Here is a 24,200-nt window from a genome sequence, read left to right as displayed (position 1 = left end):
ACACTTATAGTACATGTCCGACCTTTTACCTACAATGGACCCTGCCCATAGGGCTAGCTAGGGCCTACCTTAGGGGTGACTGACATGCAGTAAAAGGGGGATCACAGACATGACACACAGTTTAGGTACCACATCACAGCGGCAGTAACACTGCGCGCACAGGTCCTGCAATGGCAGAGGACTGAGATAGGTTTGAAAGGCTACTTTGGTGGGTGGTGCAATCAGCACTGCAAGCCCACCAGTAGCAATTAATTTACCAGCCCTGGGTATATGAGATACCACTTTACAAGGGATTGACAGGTAAATTAAATAGGCCAAGCAGGTGTAGACCAATCTTGCCATATTTAGCACAGAGAGTACACACACTTTACAGTGCTAAAGTGCCCAGAGTCCTAGAACCAGCAACACAATGTCAGAGTAAAGGCTAGGAGAAAGGCAAAACGTTTAGGGATGACCCTGTAAAAAGGGCCAAGTCCAACAATATGTATATTTCCCTGTCACATTTCCCATGCCCCTCTGTGTCTATCCCTATTATGTTGGCACTGTACCTAATGGGGGGGGGCAGGGTGGCGTCTGTATTTTGCAGGCAAAAAACTCTGTTTTGCTGGTCTGAGGTAAGGAAAGCAATAAAGGGAGGATTTTTTTTAAACAATGCGCTCATAAAAAGGAGGATTTGGTTTTAAACAACCTTGACGGACATGCCCTGATGTTTTTGTAACCTCTCTGTTGGGGGGGGGGGGTGAAATAATTGTTTTCACCTCCGCTTCCTGATTGATAAGTTGGGATGCAGATGTAAAAGCGGGCAGGCCACGGTCCACCCACTTTTGTGATATGGATCATCAACTTTCTTACTGTGCTTCTTTATTTTGCTATTTTTTCCCTCTTCTCTATGTCGGAGGACCTAGGAAGGGGGGTGGTGTAGGTCTGTGTTTGACATCCGCAAGTGCATTTTTTAAATTTTTGCTGTTCGTGCAGATTCTTGATCTTTTTGTACTATTATTTGCAGGAAAAAAATGAAAAATACTTGATTGGCACACGTGTAAACCAATAAAAATTACCTTATGGTGGAAATACTGCTACACCTCTTTCAATAAAACAAAACTCGGCATTCCGTGCCTTTCTGCACAAGAGTTTGGAGGGAATTCTTTACCTTAATCCGAGTCCCTGGAATCTCAGGTGTATAGATATGAAATGAATATGTTAAGAGGATATAATGAGAGCAGATAAAAGTGTAGTGGCCAAGATTACCACAAACAGCTGTGTTTGGATGGGCAGATATTGTAGAATAGCTAAAGGACATGCTTAAAAGATCGCCTATTCAACAACACAAAGTGTGGTTTATTAATCAACACTCTAAACCAGTCTAAACAGTTATTGGTACAATCTGGGATTTTAATGTAGATAGTTATTGAATTTTCTTGAACTGACATATCTATGTAAGTAGAATGGGGCACTTCCAAGCACAGTTGTGGAGCACAGGAAGAGATGTGTGTGTGTGTGTGTGTTTATGTGTGTGTATATATATATATATATTCACTGAAAAAACCATAGGTTTCACACATGTTATAGTTAGCTGGAGATTTCACTCATACAAAACCATTGAAATTCCCCCGTCATAGTTAGTTCAGCTAACTATAACTCGCGCGCCCGCAATGCACTGTTAATGACGTCACATATTACATCACTCATGACATGGTCAGTGACATCACTCATGACATCACTGATGATAAATCCTAATTCCTCACTATAACGTGGCTGAAACCTATGGCTTTTTCAGTGAATTTCAAAGGTTTAGTAAATGATAATTTTTAAATGTATAAATTATTACATTTCTTTCTTTTTCTACTAATTTCTTACATTTTTATGAAAAATATTTATATTAATTTTATTTTTTGAATTATATTTCATATTTTTAATGTAAAATAATAACAAAACTAAATCCCAATTTTTTTCTCTCCATTTTTTACAATTAGAATCTCTATAATTCCTTTTTCATATTTTTTTGGGTAATCGCACCGTACGCGTACAGTGATCGTACCACACTTTGTACGGCAAATGGTCCTCTGCGCATAGCCACGCACTTGTTACAGATACACTTTGACCTTGCGCATCGCATCAACGCTTCCGCGTGACGTCATATACGGCGCAAACGTTTCTAATTGTTCAAAAACATATATTTATGTATTTAATGTACATATTAAGGGAAGACAGTATCTAGGACAAACATGAAAATACTTTTTTTTAACTTTTATTAAGTAATTATTACTTTTAAAAGCAATTACGCAAATTGCAAAGATACGTCGTACATACTCGCATCTTAAGAGCACTGTAAGAGCACTGTAAGCTTACGCAAAGTCATCTGACCATAAAAGGAGAGTTTTGATTAGTTCATAATACTTCTATAACTGTTAAAAGACCCCTCTCATTTTGATTATCCTACTTCGACTTTCCCAGGAAAAACATCTATTCTGTGGAGTTGTAGTCTTTTACAACCAAACTCTACAATGGCTGCTCTTTTAGAGACTTCATCAGTACATTCCTCTAAGAAACATTTTGTTACTAAGCCACCTCAGAAAAAGAGAAAAGAAGCTTTCATTTGGAAGTTTTCTTCATTTCCGGAGGGACAGTAAAACGTGAATGTACCGAAAGTAACATGCAAGATCTGTGAGGTTACACTTTCCAGGGCTGACCCCACTAAAAAGTACACTTTCGGGACAGCCTCAATGGTTCACCATGTCAAAAATTTGCATCCAAATAATTATGGAAGGATGACAACACAAAGGTTCCAGGAAAACCCTCAACCTGCAGTTCCTTCTACCTCAAAAGCACCACCACCTCCTCCGAACATTCCAAATCCTATTATTGTGCCGCAGTTTGCAAATCTTACAATTCATTGTTAATTTTTCAGAGAACTCCTTTGTTACAGTGAGCAGTCTATTCACCTCATTGTGAAGAGCAAAGAAGAGCACCGTTGCCCAAAACAATAATATTTTTTTTCTTTTATCTTCCTGTGCCACAGTTTTTTTGTTTCCAGTTTCATTTTTATGGTTTAAAAAAAAAGTAACTAAAAACTTCCTGAAAAAATAAAGAAAACAATAGAAAACTAAAAAGAAAAAAACATATTTTCAGAAATACCTTCACTGGCTTAAAAAAGATCTATATTTCTATATTAGTGTGTAAAACGTTGTCAGAATGAATGTGTAGTGCATAAATGAACGAATGAATTAGTAGTGTATGATGAATGTGAAAGTGCAAAAAGTATGAGAGAGTGCTACAGCATAAATGTATAAGGTGTTTACCTATACTCTACTGTAGTACCTTCGAAGCACTTCAATGTAACACATCCATATAAATATGTTAGAAGTCTATACTTCAATTTGCACTGTTAGTGAAACTACATGGGTGAATTTGTATGTGTTAGGAGCGAATTTACAACCCCCTTGTACCTCTTTTACACATCTTTTCCATCACTTTCTGATGCTGCGGTGTTGTAAAAGATGTACCATAGTACCTGATATTTACAATGTGATGCATATAGAATAGAATAGAATAGAATAGATAGAATGTGAAGCATCATATTCTAAAGCCCTGCGCCAAAAATAGACCTTCCTGTGCAGAGAGGAGGGGAGGGAGTGCAAGTGTTGAACACCTCCTTAAAGTAACTGAGTGAAATCTATAATATTTCATTCAGTCGCTTTTAGTGCTATGCTACATCAAAACCCTGCTCCTGCTTGAAACAGGTATAAGGATTGACACAGCTTTGTGAGTATAGAACCCCACGAGCATTGCTGGAGCTGCGATGCACTTGGAACGCAAGTCACGCAATGCACCACCTTTACAACACAAATACATCACATATCTGTGCCATTTTTGCTCCATAATACACTACATTGTAAATACGGTGCATCCATTGTGCTGATATCACAGTGCACAATAACTGCCATATCTCTGGGAATGTACCACTTATTGTACATCTCCTGATTACTGTTTCAATGTAGAGAATGGATTACTACACACTGATCAATGAGTCACTACAAAACTATAAGAGGAATGACAGAGTGTTTGCTGGAAGTGTAAGGATAGAGACTGGGAATTCAAAATATAAGAGGTAAATTTGCAGGTGCATAGAACAGTACATGCATAGTAAATAGGAGTTTGAAGCAGTCCATATACTAAGGCCTACTTTGCTCCATAATTACTTGGGTACTGACTGCATGATTACAGTTCTGCAAAGAGAGTGCATGACTGAATTTATAAGAGCTTCAGTTTTACCACAGTACATATATAAGGAAATACTGCTGCATGGCTCACTACAATATTGAAACAGTAGAGTGAGAGTGATGTGAAAGTCTAATGATACAGACTGGACAATTGAATGTATAAAAACAAATGTACACCTACATAGAAGAGTGCACGCATACTCTATACAGGTTTAAAGCAGTACATGGCGTAAGGCCTAATTTGCACCATGATTACTTGAGTACTGACTGGATAAATACAGTTCTGCAACGAGAGTGTCTGTCTGAATTTGGAAGAGCTTTATTTTCAGCACAGTGCATACATAAGGGCATTCTGCTGAATACCTCACTACAATACTGAATCAGCAATCACAAAGAGTTTGCTGGAAGTGTAAGAACATGGACTGGATAATAAAAGCTATAAAAGACAAGTTTGCCCGTGCATAGAAGAGTGCATGCATAATGTATAGGACTTTGAAGCAGTCCATGCCCTAAGGCCCACTTTGCACCATGACTACTTGGGTACTGGCTGAATTATTACAATTCTGCAAGGAGAGTGTCTGGCAAAATGTACAGCAGCTTCACTTTTAGAACAGTGTATACATAAACACATACTGCTGAATGGCTCACTGCAATACTAAAATAGCAGTACCAAAATGTTTGGAGAAAGTGTAAATATACAAATTAGGCAATTGAAAGTTTAAAAGCCAAGTCTACAGGTGCATAGAAAAGGGCATTTATTATATAATAACCTTCCCAAAGCCCCAAGCACCAGCACACCTTTCCGAGGGTAGGATTACGATCTAGAAATGCTAGCATTTTTTAAATTAAGTACCATAAAAATAACAAATATTAAACCTTTTTTTTTTCTTCTAATGATAACGATATTTTTTTAAACGTCTTCTGTTTAGAAGCTTTTAATCATGAAAATGCAGAGAACACAGTTTACCGAGTAACACTATTTAAACTCTCCAACGTATGTAGATAATAATACCTTATACGTGTTACTATCAAAATCGAAACCTTTACAGCTTCCAGTTTGAAACTTTTCCGAACACATGCAGACGAAAAACAGTTAAAACGTGAGCATGTGTAAACTGCAAAATGTGCCATCGACATAGGCGGAGCCAAATCTTCCTTCCATAGATTACTAAACAAAAAAAAACTATATAAACCACACCTACTGTGCAATTAGTTTCGTTTTCCCGAGTTATTTCTGAATCGCCAATATCTGTTGCAGGTTCCGTTCTCCAGCATCGGATTCTCTTTTTGCGTCGACAAATATATTCCGGAGTTGTAAGTTGTTTCAAGATGGCATAGGCATAGTACTTAGTTATAAATTGTGACTATTTGTCAATATTTAAACATTTATATGTAGAAAAAATGTTATTGCATGTTTTTCCCTTTTTCTCTGTAACGTCAGCAGCTTTTTCTTAGAAACAGATATATTATAACAAATATTACTCCTTTTCTGGCTCCTTTTACCTTATATATAGTGACTCTTTATATTATAATATTGATACTGTACTTCGCTCGAGAGGTGTTGCTAACCCGTTGATGCAAACCTTAAACATTTACAAGCAACGTGACAATGATACACTTGTTATTATGTTTTCCCCTAGAGATCAAATACTGTTAATATGTATATTATAACATTAACAGTCTTAGTGATCCTAGCGGAATTCACAATCCGTCGTCACAAACAGTAACGATAAGTAAGCAACATTACCGGCTTGCGGCTTTCAGTCTATTTTGCCCTTGTGATCATATGCTGTGAGAATATATACATATTATTATTCTCACCGTCATGATCTGAGAGGAGCTTATGACCCGTTGCCACGAAGATCTAATTTTTTCACCTCCCGGAGAAAAGAAGTTCAGTAAATAATTACGGCTCCAAACTATTTCATTATGGATGTTCTGTTAAATACATAACTTTATTTTCCTTTTCTTTTTACTGTAACAATGGTATCAATCGTTATATTATAATAGATTGTCCTATTGCTACAGAAGAGGAATGGGAGATTTTTCAGCACCATCTGTAATATAATTATCAAATATTTATAAAAACTTGATCAGATATTTTTATATATATTAAAATATAGCTATCATGCATACTTTGGTACTTTAAATATTTAATAAACCCTACATTTCTGAATGTTATTTTCTAATTTCTATTTCCTTTTTTGCGATTCCTATTCACCTTCTCCCTAAAGAATATATAGGACCTGTACTATATATTATAAGAGTAACATTCTATATATTCTTTGGTGAGTATGTGATTTATTAGCAGAACAGTCTGCAACTTCTAAACACTACGACAGCATGTTTCTGAATTGCACAGAATACACATTTTAAAAATAATAATTCATGCATTTCTATGTAATATGAAACAATTTTGATTTTACTGTTTTACTTGTTCTCTTGATCTGAGATAATGTAGTGCGGGAGTGTTTGTTGTAGCACTTCTTTTCCAATTTATCTAAAAGTAAAAGATTGCTCTCTTACATCAACAAGAATGTGGGGCTACACTTTTACAAACTGTAGCACAAAAATGAACTATATAGCCACGCTTAACTGATATTATATGACATTCCATTTTTAATTACCATTTAATATATACTGCAACAGTTTCTGAAGAAAGTTTATTTGTATTTGCTTAATTAAAACTGTTTCAAACTTAGACTGAATTTTTTGCTGCGCAACCACACCTCTCCATCATGAAAGTAAACAGCACATTGTAAGTAAATAGTAGTACTCAAGAAGAATGTCACCTGCAAACTTGATAAAAGAAAACAGCGCAAAACACTGTCATTTTTCCGCTGTGATTTATACACCACACGGCAATTATATAAATGGCCCTTGAAACATATATACAAAATTGTTTACCTCATATTTCCTCTCCACCACCTTATGGGCACTGTAGACAGTTAATAGTTTTCCTAACTTACCCTCTACTACTTTCTTTCCCCATACTCCTTTGGAAAATGCATCACAATATCACTGACAATAGTGAACCGTTCCCACCCAATTAGGAGCAAACTTGTGTTCGGAACACTTTAGCTAATAAAATGTCCATGTTCTCCAAAGACGAGCAAGGAATGACTGCTAAGCCTTCTACTTTTAATACTTTACAGCCAATGAACATTAAACTTAGTAAGGCCCGCTTGGAGCAAGTTACCCTAATACTCCCCGAACAGGAAGGAATCCTTAATAAAACTTTTCCACAAACTTCTTCTACGACTAACGGTTCCTATGACAAAAATAAATATAAATCTCCAGCACAGTAAGTATTTCAATTACCAACATATTGTGGTGAACTTCTAACCTCTCTAGTCACACAAGTGATCAATGAACTGTTACTATCAAAGCAGAAAGAAAGGTAGTGGCTGTACAAAAAAATGTCCCTTGGATCCTCTACAAGACAGAAACAAAACCAAAATACCACATTTGCAACACCTTTGAACAGTTTATTTTAATATAAAAGAGTCCCCGGAGGTGGGGGAGGGGGAGGGAATCGAGTGGAGGAGAAAGCAGTCCCCGGAACTCCGGAACTCCGGGGGGCCATGAGCCCAACATCCAGGGGGTAGCACTCCCCGCGCAGGGGAGACCCTCTAGGCCTCCCATTATGAAAAACAAATAGCCCCAGACATTTGACCCCCTCGGAGGCTAATTAACAATAAAGCGGGCTTCAAGATTTTTTTTCTTTGTCACCCAAAACGCGTACCCTGCATTTTTTTCAAATATATCCGACGTGACGTCATATACGGCGTCCTGTACACGTACTCCACGTAAGATTCTAAGTATTCAAATACATATACTTATGTATTTAATGTACATATTAAGAGAAAACATTATCTGGGATAATCATAAAAATAGTTTTTTTAAACTGTAAAAAAGCGTATATTACTTTTAAAATCAATTACGGAAATATCGCACGTACATCGTAAGAGTAAAGATAGTTTGAAGACTTATACATTTTATTAAACAATATAGCACTGCACACTAAAGAAGAAAAGTCAACACAATTATTGACCCCTCTGCCAGCATTTAAAATCCCCTGAGGGAGGTGGTAAATTAATCGAGACTGAACAGGTTAGTACAGCCTACTGTGCTTACGCTACCAGAAAAACACAACAACAGTACAAAGCCCAGATTTCCATTGTAGTGATTTCTTAGTTGCAGGTCTAGTTATCAGATCGACACACACTCTCTCATGGCTGGTATTCACCCACACCACACCTATCCAGCACATCCGTCACTACACACGTGACCCTATGTATAAAAAAAACGGGGCGCACGTGTTCTACGCCATTTTAGAGTTGTTCCCAAAGCACCGAACAAGGGGCCCACTACCATATGCGTGGCCTCTTTGGTCACTGAGTTAGCGGTGCCTAAAGCACTGAGCGGGTGAAGAACCTGCGATGATGATGATGGGAGCACAAATATATTGTTAGCCATAGAGATATCAAGACTCGGTACCATATATGAGACTTCTTTGTTGGAGATTGTCATGTAGCTCCTGTATATCCTTATATCGTGTTAAGTTAGCATAGGTACATTTGAGGTTTAAACGCCATTTTTCTGTCTTGCAACTTCTGCACACGACACTTAGTTGTTGACTTAGCTTTCAACCTAGTAGTTTGCCGTGGTGTATGTGAGAATAATATGTTATTGCTCTGATATCAGCTTTGCTTAATAAACTATGTCTGCACGAAGAGTGCTGAAGTTTCAGGAACAACACGATATGGAATTGTTATGAGGTCTGATCTCCACGCCTTCATAGTCATAACACAAGTGCAGCCTTTGCCAACTCTGGCTTCAGGCGGGATTGATATTGCTTTGCACGAGGCACATAGAACACACTTGATGCGGTGCACATGCAGAGAGAGCTGGTGTATGTTGATGTGATTCCTTCATGCTAGGACACTAAGGTATGGGCCCGCCCTAAAACAACCCAAAGAGACCTTCTTAGCTAATATAATATATGTGTTAGGGAGGGTGAGATATAAGTGTTGTTAACTCTTATTCATTACAGTATGTTGACATGCTGTCACCATTCGCTTTTTATGTCTTAGTAACTATGCTGGTAATTTTGCTACTGATAATAAGTATACTTGTATTATCTAAGATACTGCGCCTGAGAAGACGGCATTAGAAAATATACATTTCAAATGCACATGTGTCTTCTTTACTCCATGTTCTGGTTTGTAATGATAATATAACGAAAGAGTGTTCATGAGTTCCACGTACCCTGAGGTACAGTAAGTTCATGTTCTGGTTTGTCTAAACATTGGGAGTTTGATATGTCCAATGAGACACTGTAGCTAGCTCGGTAAGGGGTAAGTTGGGTACTAAGGTGAGTTTTGGGTCACCCTAATTCGCCGAGGTTCCAATCCTCTGTGCACAGTTCTGTGTGAGAACAGAAACCCTGCGACAAGATCAGAACTACCTCATGAAGAAGGTGTCTTTTCCACGAAAAGTTGAGCAGTGAGACTTGAGTTTGCATCGCAAGGAGTCAAAGGGTTGTAGCTGACTTCATACAAAAATGAGACTTAGTATTTTAGACGAACGCACTGCTACATAATGTTTTAATTGATATGTTTAATTATTTTCCCCAATAGTAGTAACGTTTTTATAATCACTGAAATGTCCAGAATATATTCACAATACAAACAGTTTGTAGAAATCTGACAATCAAAAGTCTATAAAAGCGCAATATTATCTAACTCCTAATTAATATAGCAAGAATTACCAACCAAGCATAACATCTTTCTTTTAATATCTTTTAGATGTACAGCTTCAGGATGGATTATGTAACACAGAGTATGGCAATAGCACAAGGTGAGCAAAGAAGCTTATTTCTGAAACAACGACAAGTTATCTGTCAAAGGAGAAAATATGTAGTATGCAGCAGGTGCAAAAAAACATTTGGGCTAATGGGGCTTCAGCAAGGATGACGTAGCTTCCTGGGCCCACACACACTCGCACCCGAGTACGTGACAGGTCTTTTAAAGACATTTTGCTTGTTAATGAGGCTTTGATAATCCCCCCCGCTTACAGCCCCTGCAGCTCCACTCTTCTTTTTGTTTGAACTAAAGCCCCCACCCCAACTTTTTTCTAGCCCTCCTACCCCCGTTTTTTTTGACTGGTTGCGCCTCTGGCTTCACGTACCCCTCCCCTGTGGTGTGTGTCTCTCCCACGTTTTAATATCCTTCTTTCCCTTTCTCTTTCTTACTCTCTCACATCATTTCTCTTTCTTTTTTAAAGATTTGGACGCTGCTATCTCCACTCTGCTGTATACAACCTTATCGGAATTGAAATGATTAACTCTCTTAATTACTGTGAAGGCTTCTTCCACACATAGAGCACCATGTTTCAATCACGCCAATGGCACTAGGTGACAAAAATTTTGTTTCCGAAAAAACAACAGCACATTTTCTGTGAAAGGAGTGAGCGGGTAGTGTGCACCAGCTTCACTGTCTAAAAGGTTAAATTAGCTCCGAGCAGCAACAACATATAGGTTACAACAGTCTGACAAACAGATCTTCAAGCTTATTACGCTGCTTTTGTGTCACTTTTAACATGGGAAAAGTGACGCAAGCAGTTTGTACATTTACGTCTGACTTATCAAGAAAAAATCTCAACTCCAGACTCTGCGAGACAGTTTTAATGTTGTTTTCTCTCTCTTTCTTTCTCTCTCTCACTCTGTGACATAATTTCTCTTTCTCTTTTAAACTTATAGACACTGCTGTCTGCGTTGACGTCTGGAACAACAGTTGAACTCAAGTTGTGAACTCTGGTGGCCGCAGTGTTTATACAACGGTAAGCACAGAGGCCTAGATATACAATGCCTTCATTACAATGCATTAGAAATAAGTCGGCATATTTACAATTCCGTTCTGCCACTTTTGTGTCAGTAACGCAGTAGGCACTTCCATATAGACACCACTTAATCGCAGCACTATAACAGAATTGAAATGTACTAGGCACACTGCACACGTAAAACTGTAGTGTTACCTTCATTTGTGAAAGGAGACAGTGGGTAGTGTGCACCAGCTTCACTGTGTTGAAATGTATATTTACCTCCGAGCAGTGACAACAGATAGGTTACAACAGTCTGACAAACAGATCTACAAGCTTATTAAGCCACTTTTGTGTCACTTTTAACATAGGAAAAGTGACGCAAGCAGCTTGTAAATCTGCGTCTAACTTTTCAAGAAAAAACCTCAACTCCAGACTCTGCAAGATAGTTTTAATGTTGTTTTCTCTCTCTTTCTCTCTTTCACTCTCTGGGACATCATTTCTCTTTCTCTTTAAAAGTTATAGAAAATGCTGTCTGCTTTCACATGTAAAAGCAAAGAAGTCTCCAAGTTTTGAATTCCACTGGCCGCAGTGTTTATACAGCGGTAAGCACTGAGGCCTAGATATACAATGCCTTCATTACAATGCATTAGAAATAAGTCGCCATATTTTCAATCCCGTTGTGCAACTTGTGTCACTGCTGCAGTAGGCACTTCCATATAGACACCACTTGAACGCGGCCCTATAACAGAAGTGAAATGTACCAGGCACACTGCACACGTAAAATCGTAGTGTTACCTTGACTTGTAATGCTTCAGCTCATTTGGTCACATCTACATATTTCTAAACTCTAATTTTCTTTTTTGTTTTGCAGATTACCAATCGTACGTCTTTTGGAGTCAACTTCACAATTTGTTTATTCTATTGTTTTTTTTAAGTTATTTTTCTTGTTCTTTGTTATATAGTTATCATTAAGTTTCGTTTACAGTTATTCTTTTAATAAAACTTAATTAAAAAAAGTACATACTACTTTTTCTTTGTGGGGGGTGACGATCAACAATAAAAATAATATTTAAAATGCTGAAGTACTATAGTAAGAAGTTCAAGACTAGGATTAAAAAGTATTGAGTTATATTTTCTATGGATACACTACAACATGGTAAAGATATCAAACTAATAAGAAACATTGTGTACCACATTTACAAACCTCTTGCGACATTTCCCCATGCAATACCTACCCCCCCTACAAAATTAAGTGTGTGCGCCTCAATGACGCCCCACAAACCACGGAAACAATAACCCAACAAACACTTCTATATTGTAAGAGAGGGGCTGTGTGGTGTCCTGGGGGGGGATGTATGACGTTATAACGCATACTTTTACTCCGCAGACCATTACAACGCGACTTTTACACCGCATACCGTTACAACGCATAGCGCCTTGGGGCGCTGGATAGTGGTAAGTATAATTTACTATTCTAACTCCAGTCCCCGTGGACCCTAGGGAAGGTGTTGGATAGTAAATTATACTTATTCCCTATCCTAGAGCGCCCCCCAGCGCAATGCGTTGTAATGGTATGCGGAGTAAAAGTCGCGTTGTAATGGTAGTGCGGAGTAAAAAATGCGTTGTAACAGGTGTATACCCCTGGGGGGGAACCAGCCATTACAACGCCCGATCGTCACCACGAAGACATTAGCACGAACATGGCATTACCACACATGCTTTTACAATTAGTATGCATTTACCACGCATGATAAACGCATAATCTTAATAATGCCTTTGTGTTGACGAACACGCGTTGTAATGGCGGTGGCTTACGTCCTTCAAATTAGTTTCTAGGTATACGTGTAACCAAGTCTGATAAGATCGGAGGCCAATGACAAACACCGTGCTGTCTGTGGCAGGAAATCTCATCGATCACAGAGAAAATATGCGGAAGGTAAAATGCAAGTAACAGGTATAATAAAAATAACGGAGGAAAACTACTCAAATTGCGGTGGATGGAGTATGTAATCAACGTTTCGCGCCTCGACATTACATAGTATAGCAGCAGATGACACACACGACCCGGGAAAAGAAAGCGGCAAATTTAATACTTGAAATGAGGAGAGGTTTGCTTGGCAAACTTGAAGAAAAAGAAAAAAACATGCGCTTGGAAACGAGGCTGTGCATGCGTAGAGAGTACAACTGGTGCACAAAAAACACTGGAAAGTTTTACATACTATCATAGAAATATAGCTCTTTTTTTTACCAGTAAATTTAGTTCTTAAAAATAACTTTTTCTTTTTTTTTTAGCCCCAATGGCCCCACGATCGCAGACAGCTCCCCGCGTCCTTCGTGAGCCCGCATTGCTTTATCAGAGACATCACCTTATATGCTGCTCTCTCTTTTGAAAAACAATCTGCTTTCTTGAAAGAGAGAACAGATTAACTTGCTCTCTTTTTCAAATAGGAAAGCGGTTTCCTGTGGTGAAATGAAAGCGGCGATGGTACCGCCCTACCATACCAAACTGCAGTGTCCCGGAAGTACACATCCCGAGACACTGCAAGAACCGACCCTGGGAGATGGTGGACCCCAGGGCCACCAAGGGTTCCAGGAGGGAGGCAGCGCGACCCCCTCCCAACATTAAAAAACCCCAGGGAGTGCAGGTACCCGGGTTTGGAAGGTAATTTTACATATTACTGCCCCAGGAAGGTGGCGGTCCCCGCGACGTGTACGGGGAGAGAGAGAGGGAGAGCTGAAAACACACTTTTAAAAAATATATATATATTTTTTTTAAAAGCCTTGTCGGGGTGATGGTCCCTGAGATCGTAACCCCCCGCATACTTCAAAATAAAACCACAGAGGGGTGGCGTTCCCCGGTGCTCGGGGCACCTTACAAGCCCCCCACTATTAAAAAAATTGCCCCCAAAATTTGCCCCCGGAACCTAATGAATAAAACAGACTTCTATTTTTTATTTCCCTTTTCCACCGCGTACGTATACCATACGCTTACCCCCCGATTTGTTATTTAAAAAAAAATTGAGCCTAAAGATCCATGTACGAGCAAGCCTAGAGGGTCAGGATGTTTCTACCCTGCCGCCTTTCCTTATTTCTCAACCTTGTTTTACTGTTTTCTTTTGAGTCGCTTCTAGCGATGAACAAGATGGCTGCCACGACTTCTTGGTTTGAAGTGTTCATGCACAGTTGACAGCCAATCAGCATGCAGCTCGTGCTCGTAATTGTATGGATTTCCGTACGTGCACTGTACTCCGTCTCTAGATATTGCTATGATTTTACTTGTAATTTTCTAAGGAACTACTGAACGGATTTACACCATTTAACAAAAAGCACAATCTGCAAACCAAAATCTACATCTCTGCCAAATTTGGTGTAATTCCGTTCAGCTGTTTGGGCTGTAGCCCTGGCTAAAGGTCCCTATGGAAAATTGCATAGTGAAAACATGTTTTTGGACCCCCCTTTTTTCTCGGACCCCACTTGACGAATCACCCCCAAACTTTCAGGGAAGGAGCGGAACCGTGCAGACCATTTTCTTGGAGAAATTCGCAAAGATTCATCCACCGACGCCAAAGTTATTCCAAATAGAATGTTGTGGATTTCCTATGGAAAGTAGGTCCTAACTATAACTACCTACTGGCAACCACCAGTAGGTAAGTAGGTTATATATATATATATATATATATATATATATATATATATATATATATATATATACATACATACATACATACATATATCCATACTAATATTATAAAGAGAGCACCAATCACAACACCCAATAGAGCGTTTGAAAGGGCAGTTGCAGCAGAAGGACATAGGCTATGCAGACGGCCACCATATACATTTAAAAGGTAAAAGAACCGTGCCAGCAAAGTAGTCCCTTGTGGGCGTGTCTGCGTTCTGCTGTAGGCGTGTGCTGGGGGGGTGACAAACGCTGGGGGGCGTGTGGTACGTTCCGCCCTTCATACAATGTGAGTCGTAATTGCGCCGCATCAAGGGGCACGCTGGGGCCGTGACAAACGCTGTGGGCGTGTGTCCGTGCTGTGGGCGTGTGTCCGCCCTTCATGCCATGTGAAGCGCCAATTAAGCAATTGTGCCGCATCAAGGCGCACGCTGGGGGCGTGACAAACACTGGGGGCGTGTGCTACGTTCCGCACTTCATGCCATCTGGGTTGTACATTAATCAGATCGTCTGCTGTGGCCGTGTGCTGGGGGCGTCACAAAGGCGTTCACCTCGAAGCGTGGTAAGTAACCATTCGCAAGACTCCCTTGGGGGACTGCCCGTTGTCTCACACATACTGGGGGTGCCGAATGCAGTGTGTGCCTTGGCCTGTGTGCGTCTGAAAGGGCCGAACGCAGTGTGTGGCTTGGCCTGGGTATGTCTAAAAAGCACTCGGGCCGAAGAGCGTCGGTGTGGGTCATAAAAAAATAAGAACAGCGGGAAACAATCATTCAAGACTCACACAATTCTAATTGTTAGACGGTCGCCACTGGCCCTCAAGCGGGGGCACACGCGACTGAGCGTGTCTGCGCGGACAATTACTGCAGCCTCTCATGCGCGCTGTTACTGAACTATCACATGACACCAAATTACACGCGCCTGCTAACATCAGCCAGGGCTGTAGCCGGGCTCAGGCGGCGGATCACTACACTAATTACATGCGCCTGTTGACATGAACCAGGGCTGCAGCTGGGCCTCAAGCGGGGGGACACGCACCTGCTAACGTCAACCAGGGCTGCAGCTGGGCCTCAAGCGGGGGGAACACGCGAATGACCGTATCTGAATACACACATTCTATTTCCTACCCGGACAACGTCGGGTCTGGCTGCTAGTATATATATATCTCTCTCTCTCTCTCTATCTATCTATATATCTATATATATATATATCCAACAACAAGCCTCCGACCCAGGAGCCTCCAACCCTACAGGGCGGCCTCTAACAACGGGGGCACGGAGCAGCCCGTCCATTAACCTTCCGTTACACACCACACAGAGGCCTATTACCGGAGATGCAGGCTTTATTTCCACAGGCGCAGCAGCGCAAAGGATTCCCCTTTTCCTTACGCGTTTCAGCAATGTGTTGCCTTGATCACAGGTGGGGGTTAAAAATTGCAAGTGCATTTCTGAGCGCTATTTAAACTTCAAAAGTCACGTGTCTGACGTTAAAAAATACAGTTCCCATGGTGCATTTCACAGGTAATGCAAATGTATTTTACAGAGTCTTAGTAAGTTCAGGTTGTTTTCATTTCAATTCATTATTTTCTTCCCGTTTTTCCATTTAATGCACCTGATGTTAAAGTGGCTAAAGTTACTCACGCAGTCACGTAGATTTAATTGCTTGGCATTTGCTCATATTTCATATTTGCCTTGTGAATCAAGCTCCAGCTCCGGCACGATCAGAGTGAAAGGTCATCTCACTCTGAATCCCTTCCTCTACCATTTCACTTTCGCTAAAGTAGCATTTCCTTTTTGTTGGTTTGAAATGGCGAGTGGGTCATGCTCCATTGATAAGAATCCAACAACAAGCCTCCGACCCAGGAGCCTCCAACCCTACAGGGCGGCCTCTAACAACGGGCACGGAGCAGCCCGTCCATTAACCTTCCGTTACACACCACACAGAGGCCCATTACCGGAGATGCAGGCTTTATTTCCACAGGCGCAGCAGCGCAAAGGATTCCCCTTTTCCTTACGCGTTTCAGCAATGTGTTGCCTTGATCACAGGTGGGGGTTATAAATTGCAAGTGCATTTCTGAGCGCTATTTAAACTTCAAAAGTCACGTGTCTGACGTTAAAAAATACAGTTCCCATGGTGCATTTCACAGGTAATGCAAATGTATTTTACAGAGTCTTAGTAAGTTCAGGTTGTTTTCATTTCAAGTCATTATTTTCTTCCCGTTTTTCCATTTAATGCACCTGATGTTAAAGTGGCTAAAGTTACTCACGCAGTCACGTAGATTTAATTGCTTGGCATTTGCTCATATTTCATATTTGCCTTGTGAATCAAGCTCCAGCTCCGGCACGATCAGAGTGAAAGGTCATCTCACTCTGAATCCCTTCCTCTACCATTTCACTTTCGCTAAAGTAGCATTTCCTTTTTGTTGGTTTGAAATGGCGAGTGGGTCATGCTCCATTGATAAGAATCCAACAACAAGCCTCCAACCCTACAGGGCGGCCTCTAACAACGGGCACGGAGCAGCCCGTCCATTAACCTTCCGTTACACACCACACAGAGGTCCATTACCGGAGATGCAGGCTTTATTTCCACAGGCGCAGCAGCGCAAAGGATTCCCCTTTTCCTTACGCGTTTCAGCAATGTGTTGCCTTGATCACAGGTGGGGGTTATAAATTGCAAGTGCATTTCTGAGCGCTATTTAAACTTCAAAAGTCACGTGTCTGCCGTTAAAAAATACAGTTCCCATGGTGCATTTCACAGGTAATGCAAATGTATTTTACTATTTTACAGAGTCTTAGTAAGTTCAGGTTGTTTTCATTTCAATTCATTATTTTCTTCCCGTTTTTCCATTTAATGCACCTGATGTTAAAGTGGCTAAAGTTTACTCACGCAGTCACGTAGATTTAATTGCTTGGCATTTGCTCATATTTCATATTTGCCTTGTGAATCAAGCTCCAGCTCCGGCACGATCAGAGTGAAAGGTCATCTCACTCTGAATCCCTTCCTCTACCATTTCACTTTCGCTAAAGTAGCATTTCCTTTTTGTTGGTTTGAAATGGTGAGTGGGTCATGCTCCATTGATAAGAATCCAACAACAAGCCTCCAACCCTACAGGGCGGCCTCTAACAACGGGCACGGAGCAGCCCGTCCATTAACCTTCCGTTACACACCACACAGAGGCCCATTACCGGAGATGCAGGCTTTATTTCCACAGGCGCAGCAGCACAAAGGATTCCCCTTTTCCTTACGCGTTTCAGCAATGTGTTGCCTTGATCACAGGTGGGGGTTATAAATTGCAAGTGCATTTCTGAGCGCTATTTAAACTTCAAAAGTCACGTGTCTGACGTTAAAAAATACAGTTCCCATGGTGCATTTCACAGGTAATGCAAATGTATTTTACAGAGTCTTAGTAAGTTCAGGTTGTTTTCATTTCAATTCATTATTTTCTTCCCGTTTTTCCATTTAATGCACCTGATGTTAAAGTGGCTAAAGTTTACTCACGCAATCACATATATATATATATTTATATGTATATATTATATGTGTGTGTGTGTGTGTGTGTGTGTGTGTTTGCGTGCATGCATGTGTGTTTTGGAATTGCAAGGTGTGTTATTAATGAGTAGCAGCAGGTTTTGATATTGGAATTTAAAGGGTTACTGTGAATTAGGTTTGGGTCGCACTAATATTGTATGGGTCCATCTACTACCATAACTGGAATGCTGCATGCTATGAGACGTTGCAGTTCCAAGACATTGTATGGGGCAAAACACAGAGGGATAATGGCCAGGAATTTTGAAGGTCGGAACTGAGATGAATTGACATGGATGCCTGTGGGTCCCAGTTCTAGCACATCAAGTATGCTTCATGTTAGGGTCTGGGTGACTTTGTAGATCCGGTTGGAAACTATAAATCAATGCGACAGACTGTGCTATAACCCACGCTTCATGAAGGTCATCGCATATAACTGTCTTACAGCGTCAGTACAACAGGCCAATGAAAAACTCCAAATTACATAAAATAGCCTAAATATTGTCATGTTGCTCAGGATTTAGGAAAAGGCTCGCCTATTAGTAACCTCGCCGTTTCCCCAGAGGCTCTAAAAATCACTGCAGAGCTAGAGGTGCACTCCTCCTTCGATTGACTGTGACAAGTGTCATATTGCTGCCTGGGTGGTGTAAATGGGGAAAGCACATGTGAGCAGGCTAGGGCTTAGGTGAGTGTTGGAGTGTAAATTGAAGGGTATGGAAGAGAGAGCAGATCAGAAGGGAGAGAGCAGGGTGTGAAATTGATAGGAAAAAAACAAATGTTTATGGGACAAGTAAAGTTGTAGAAGTGATGGAACAGAGGCTTGAGAAAGGAAGTGTGAACAGGAAGAATGGTGGGCGAAATAAAAGAAGGAGGGTAAAATAATAAATTCTGATATATACATGACACCCTTGCGAAAACAGTTGGGGGCCAAGTAAATATGTTTGTGCCAGACCCCACAAAAAATCCTGGCGAGGGGAGAGTTGAGAGTTGTCTAATTATAAATTCTGTTTTAGGTTACAAAAAAAAGAGCGTGCTCTAAACATTTTTCAGTGCTCGATCTGATAGTTACATTAAATGACCTGGACAACACACGTGCTGCATCTCGCTCCTTAGTTTTGGTGCTGTTTTCTACATTATTCACAGCCCTTCATGATTGAGCCTGCTGACAATAGCCCTAGAACCCATTGGCACTAGAAAGTAGGGGTGCTGGGCAACCCCAGAATAACAATGCTGAAGTTCCGGAGATGAATGAGCAATAAAGATGCCTTGAAAATGTGTTTTTATCTTACCACATTTTCTCAACACTCAAGGATAGAGGTCAAATATCAGGTATATCTTCTGACAAATTGCTAACATTGGCGTTTACTTTTCTTTCTCGGACTGCAAAGTATGAAGGTTATGTAATGTAAACAAATTTGACATCTTGATGCTAAGAACAGAAAGTCTTTAGGATGTAATTTCTTCCATGCACACAACATCTATATATCTGTAATTGAACTGTACAAATATTTAAAAATAAGCATTTAGGAAGGCTTCAATGAAGCGTTTGTTTGTAATTCTGAAGTGTGATTGAAAATAAGATTTTAATAGGGTCAGAAAAAAACAATGGGCATATCAAGGGGGCGTTAAAAAATGATAGCTGTTTTTTTGGCCGAAAAGCGGCGATAATTCTAACACCCTATTAGCAAGAACACGCTAATGTGTGAATCTATGCTTCTTCGCCCTTTCCCTCAAAGCCCAGCTTTGCATCTCTAATGAGATGCAAAGTGGGCGTTCCTTCCCAGCATAACGGGAGAAATGTCGCTAAGCGATATTTCTCCTATTATGAAGCCTCACGCAAAGCAGCATAGCGACAAGAAAAGTAGCGATAACCCCTGTTATCGCTACTTTCCTTATGCCTACTTTGAAACTGACATGCAAAATCAACAGTTGATGCAGAATGCAGAACAATGTCATATATTCACCCAGGTACAAAAATCCATCGCTTTTTGCTCACCACACCATCCCAGTTCAGACGTGACCATATGCAAATCAGCCTTGATCCTGTGCCTCATGCGAACAATCCAGCCCGAACTGCCAAGCCATGTCTTCCCTGGACCGGAATCAAGCATCCTAGGACCGGTTTCTGACTATCAGCCATCTTCAGCCAGGATAGCTTGACTCCAGTGGCGTGGAGAGCACAGGACTCACGTCTGAGCATAGCCGTCCCACTCGGGGTGACAAATGCAAAAACAACAGTTGATGGACAGAATGCAGAACAATATCATACATTCACCCCAGTACAGAGATCTGGGCCTAAATCCATATTTTTTTGCTCACCACACCACCCCAGTTCAGACATGGCCATATGCAAATCAGCCTTGACCCTGTGCCTCATGGGAACATTCCAGTCCGAACTGCCAAGCCATGTCTTCCCTGGACCGGAATCAAGCATCCTAGGACTGGTTTCTGGCTATCAGCCATCTTCAGCCAGGATAGCTTGACTTCAGTGGCATGGAGAGCATGGGACTCACATCTCAGCATACCCGTCCCATTTGCGATTACTTTTCAGGGCCTGCAGCAGGGAAGAGGACTGGAGCATGGAGACGTGGGGGTTTCAGTGGGCCAGCGAGGAAGTGCCTCAGTTTTTGTCCTCCTTTTTGTCCTCCTCCACTACATTTCAAAGCAAGCATTGGAGATACACCTGTATCTGCTCTTCTCCTTTATCAGCCTGATTACAATTAGTGGAGTCAACAGGGACAGGTTGTAGCCTCAGTTGACTTGAAACTGGGAAACTAGGTTCAAGTCCCAGCCTCAGTTGGACATCTTGTGACTCTGGGCAAATCACGTAATCCTCATGAACCTAAACAAAAGATAATATGACCCTCTGTAATGTTATCTGGTGCACACAAAGCGCTCCAATGTCTCTGGGCTTAGTGCATGCTATATAAAACTGCATGTAAGGAAAGTGACAGGAAAGAGTTTATTTTTGGATTTACACACTAGCATCATTCCCTTTCTCAGAAGCGACACGTGATGCTAGCCGCAAGTAAAACAAAAAACACGTATGCACCTTTCACCTGACTCTGAACATTGGAGGGCCGTTCTTAAGTATTGCAAAAAATAAAATTAATATCATAAAAAAGTGAGTGTAAAAGGTAGTTTAGGTCTCTGATGTATCATGTTCCCCAGTGAACGTTAATCAAAGCACCCACAGCAAAGGTATGGGTAAAAAACACAATTGTGCCAAGTATTTTTGATAATTCTGTGCTTCTAAAGTATATTTTTTCCTTGGAATGTTAATTTCCTATTTAGCTACTGGCTCTATAAGCTTTAAAATACTTTTATTACCGCAAATGTTCGTCATCATTTAGCTCCATTAACTAACTAAGCAGTGTATTATTAAAGGTGGCAATCTATGAATGTGTCCCACATTTTTTGGCTGCCCGGGCCGAATTGTGTCCCCAATCCAACCCTGATTGTTGGCAGCACCCCCACTCTGAAAATTGTACTAGCACCACTGGTGTAACCGAGCAAATTCATTTCTTTCTGAACTCGGTAGCTCTTTAATAGCTTCTGTCTTCTTTCTACGGAGATTTATGTTCCATTCTTTCCTCCGCCACACCCTCCCTCGCTCCGAAAATAAGGGACCAGCGGATCTGTTCAGCTGAAATCAACGAAATGGCGGTGTCTGTGTTTACTGGCTTTGAGCAGGCAGCGGAGAGCGCAGGTTAATGGCCGGAGGCGAGGGTGGTGATGGATCATTCGGGAAGGCAGGTTGTGTTGGGACACACAATCCCCTGGACAGGAATCAGTTTCTATTAAATACAATCTTGCTAGCGCGTGGTTCAGTGCTTAGTGACCTCGCAGAGGAGAGCCCTGGGGGTTGGTGCAGCCTCGCCTGGCCACCAGGCAATTAATCTTCTGGCTGGTTAACACCCACAAAAAGAGCAGCGGTAGATGCAGCATTTATTAGAAGTGCCGGTTACATTCTTATACCATTGCGTGTTTTACAGCCACCAACGTTCCTCCTCCAGCGGGGGTCTGTCGCTCCTTCTGTACCTATTGGTTTGTGCAGGTCAGAGCTTCAGATTAGTTTAGGTCTGACTTCAGTCAGTCAAAAAAATTACCAAGGGAGAGCTGATGCTATAAGCATTTTATAGAGAAATGCATATTTTCCAATTAAACACATTGTAGAAAGGGGGGGAAATAGTCCCTAGCAATAGAAAGGACAAAAACAAACATAGAGACTTGCCATACCATATTAACACCGCAAAGAAACCACAACCTATAACTGGAAATAAACTGTTGCGGCTTATCAACAACTGCCCAACAAGTAGAATGTGATGGGAGTCATGCAGTTTGACTCACAGATGATTCGGGCTGCGGGCAGGACAGTTTTGTAGGTCTAACATTAAGGGGTGGTATTCAAAGAAGAAGACTGGAATTCATAGCCCCTGTTGCAACGCTGACCCAAGTGGTTGTGCTTTCATGTTAGTTACATAAACAAGGACAGGTGTGCAAGCATGCACTTATGATAATAATTCTTGCTTCCTCTGCATAAACCATTGTGAATCCATCACCTGGCAGCCTCTCCGCTTTATTGTAAATCCCAAAGAACAAGAAGAAATTTAGCTTTGGTTGGGGGTGCTCAGATTTTGTATTCCATAAACATAGGCATAGTACTACCATTTTACTACGGCTGAGATGTACAGAATGACTTAAATGACAGCAATGGCCTACCTAGAAAACACAGACAACAATTCACTACACACGGTAATTAAATGCAACTTTTACACACAGTACCATCTATCTGTGTTACATTAAACCGTTTTCTAACTAGAGCTCTCAACTAATCATTCTGTGAAACACATGAATGCATTCATGTCTGTATGTATATATGTAGGTATATGGTATAACTCCCCCTCCATATCCGCAAAGAAGACAGGTATAACATCTTCAGAAAACACCTAAAGACCTGGCTCTTCCAGAAATAATCCACCATCATTTACCATCCTCCTAAAATTGCTTCAACCCTGTCATCGGCGCCGAGAAACCCTTGTTGGGTAGCTGCGCGCCATACAAATGCAAAAAATAAAATAAATAAATGGTGCAAACCTAGCTATAATGCAACATACATTGTAACGTGCAGTGCACATGGTCAAAGGAAAGCTTAAAATCATTGACTAATAGGGAAGCTGCGCTGTGGACAGTTAACACGCTGCGATGCAGTGTTCTGTAAAGAGGTGAATATTCAACTCTTTCCTAAATTGGAGCAGCTTTGGGGCAGTTCTGATTCTATTCTTTTCCATTCTATGGCAATTTATAAAGCTCATGAATACCCACAAAGGGCCTCCTAGGACTAAGATTGAAAGAGGCCAGATGAGATCTTAACTCAAATGCTCAAACAGCCAAGTCTTAAGGGTCTTTCTAAAAGTGAGTTCATCAGGAGAATTACGGAGTGCAGATGGAAGCGGGGTCCATAGTTTAGAAGCAAGAAGGAAAAAATAATGACCACAACTTCTGCTTTTATGGAATTTGAGGATTGAAATTTGGATGTGGAATCTGAGTAGGAGGTTGATGATCTGAAAAGACTTGCTGGACCAGATGACACAAGAATGTTCTACCGCGTTTTCTTTATGTGCTGCAGAACTCCCCCAATGTGATCCCCGACACCTAATTCGCCGGTATAGATGCCACTGTGCGAGAGTTACTATGGGAAGGACGGACCCTACGCATAGCAATGAAAAAGTTAACAATAGGGTGGTACGATGGAGGTATTGCATTGCCTGATACAAGGCTTTATTATCAGGCTTCTCAATTGTTTGCAATCAATAAGTGGGCGCACGGGGAGCATGATGACCCGAACTTTCACACTGACCATTGGCTCCTGGGAAGGGGTGGTTACAATAGGTCACTTTACACAAATCTCATCAAACTTCACCTCACAGGACCCAAATTACGCACAGTGGAGA

This window comes from Lissotriton helveticus, chromosome 3_1 (assembly GCF_964261635.1).
Source record: "Lissotriton helveticus chromosome 3_1, aLisHel1.1, whole genome shotgun sequence".
NCBI classification, from domain to species: domain Eukaryota; kingdom Metazoa; phylum Chordata; class Amphibia; order Caudata; family Salamandridae; genus Lissotriton; species Lissotriton helveticus.
This window is presented reverse-complemented; position numbering follows the sequence as displayed.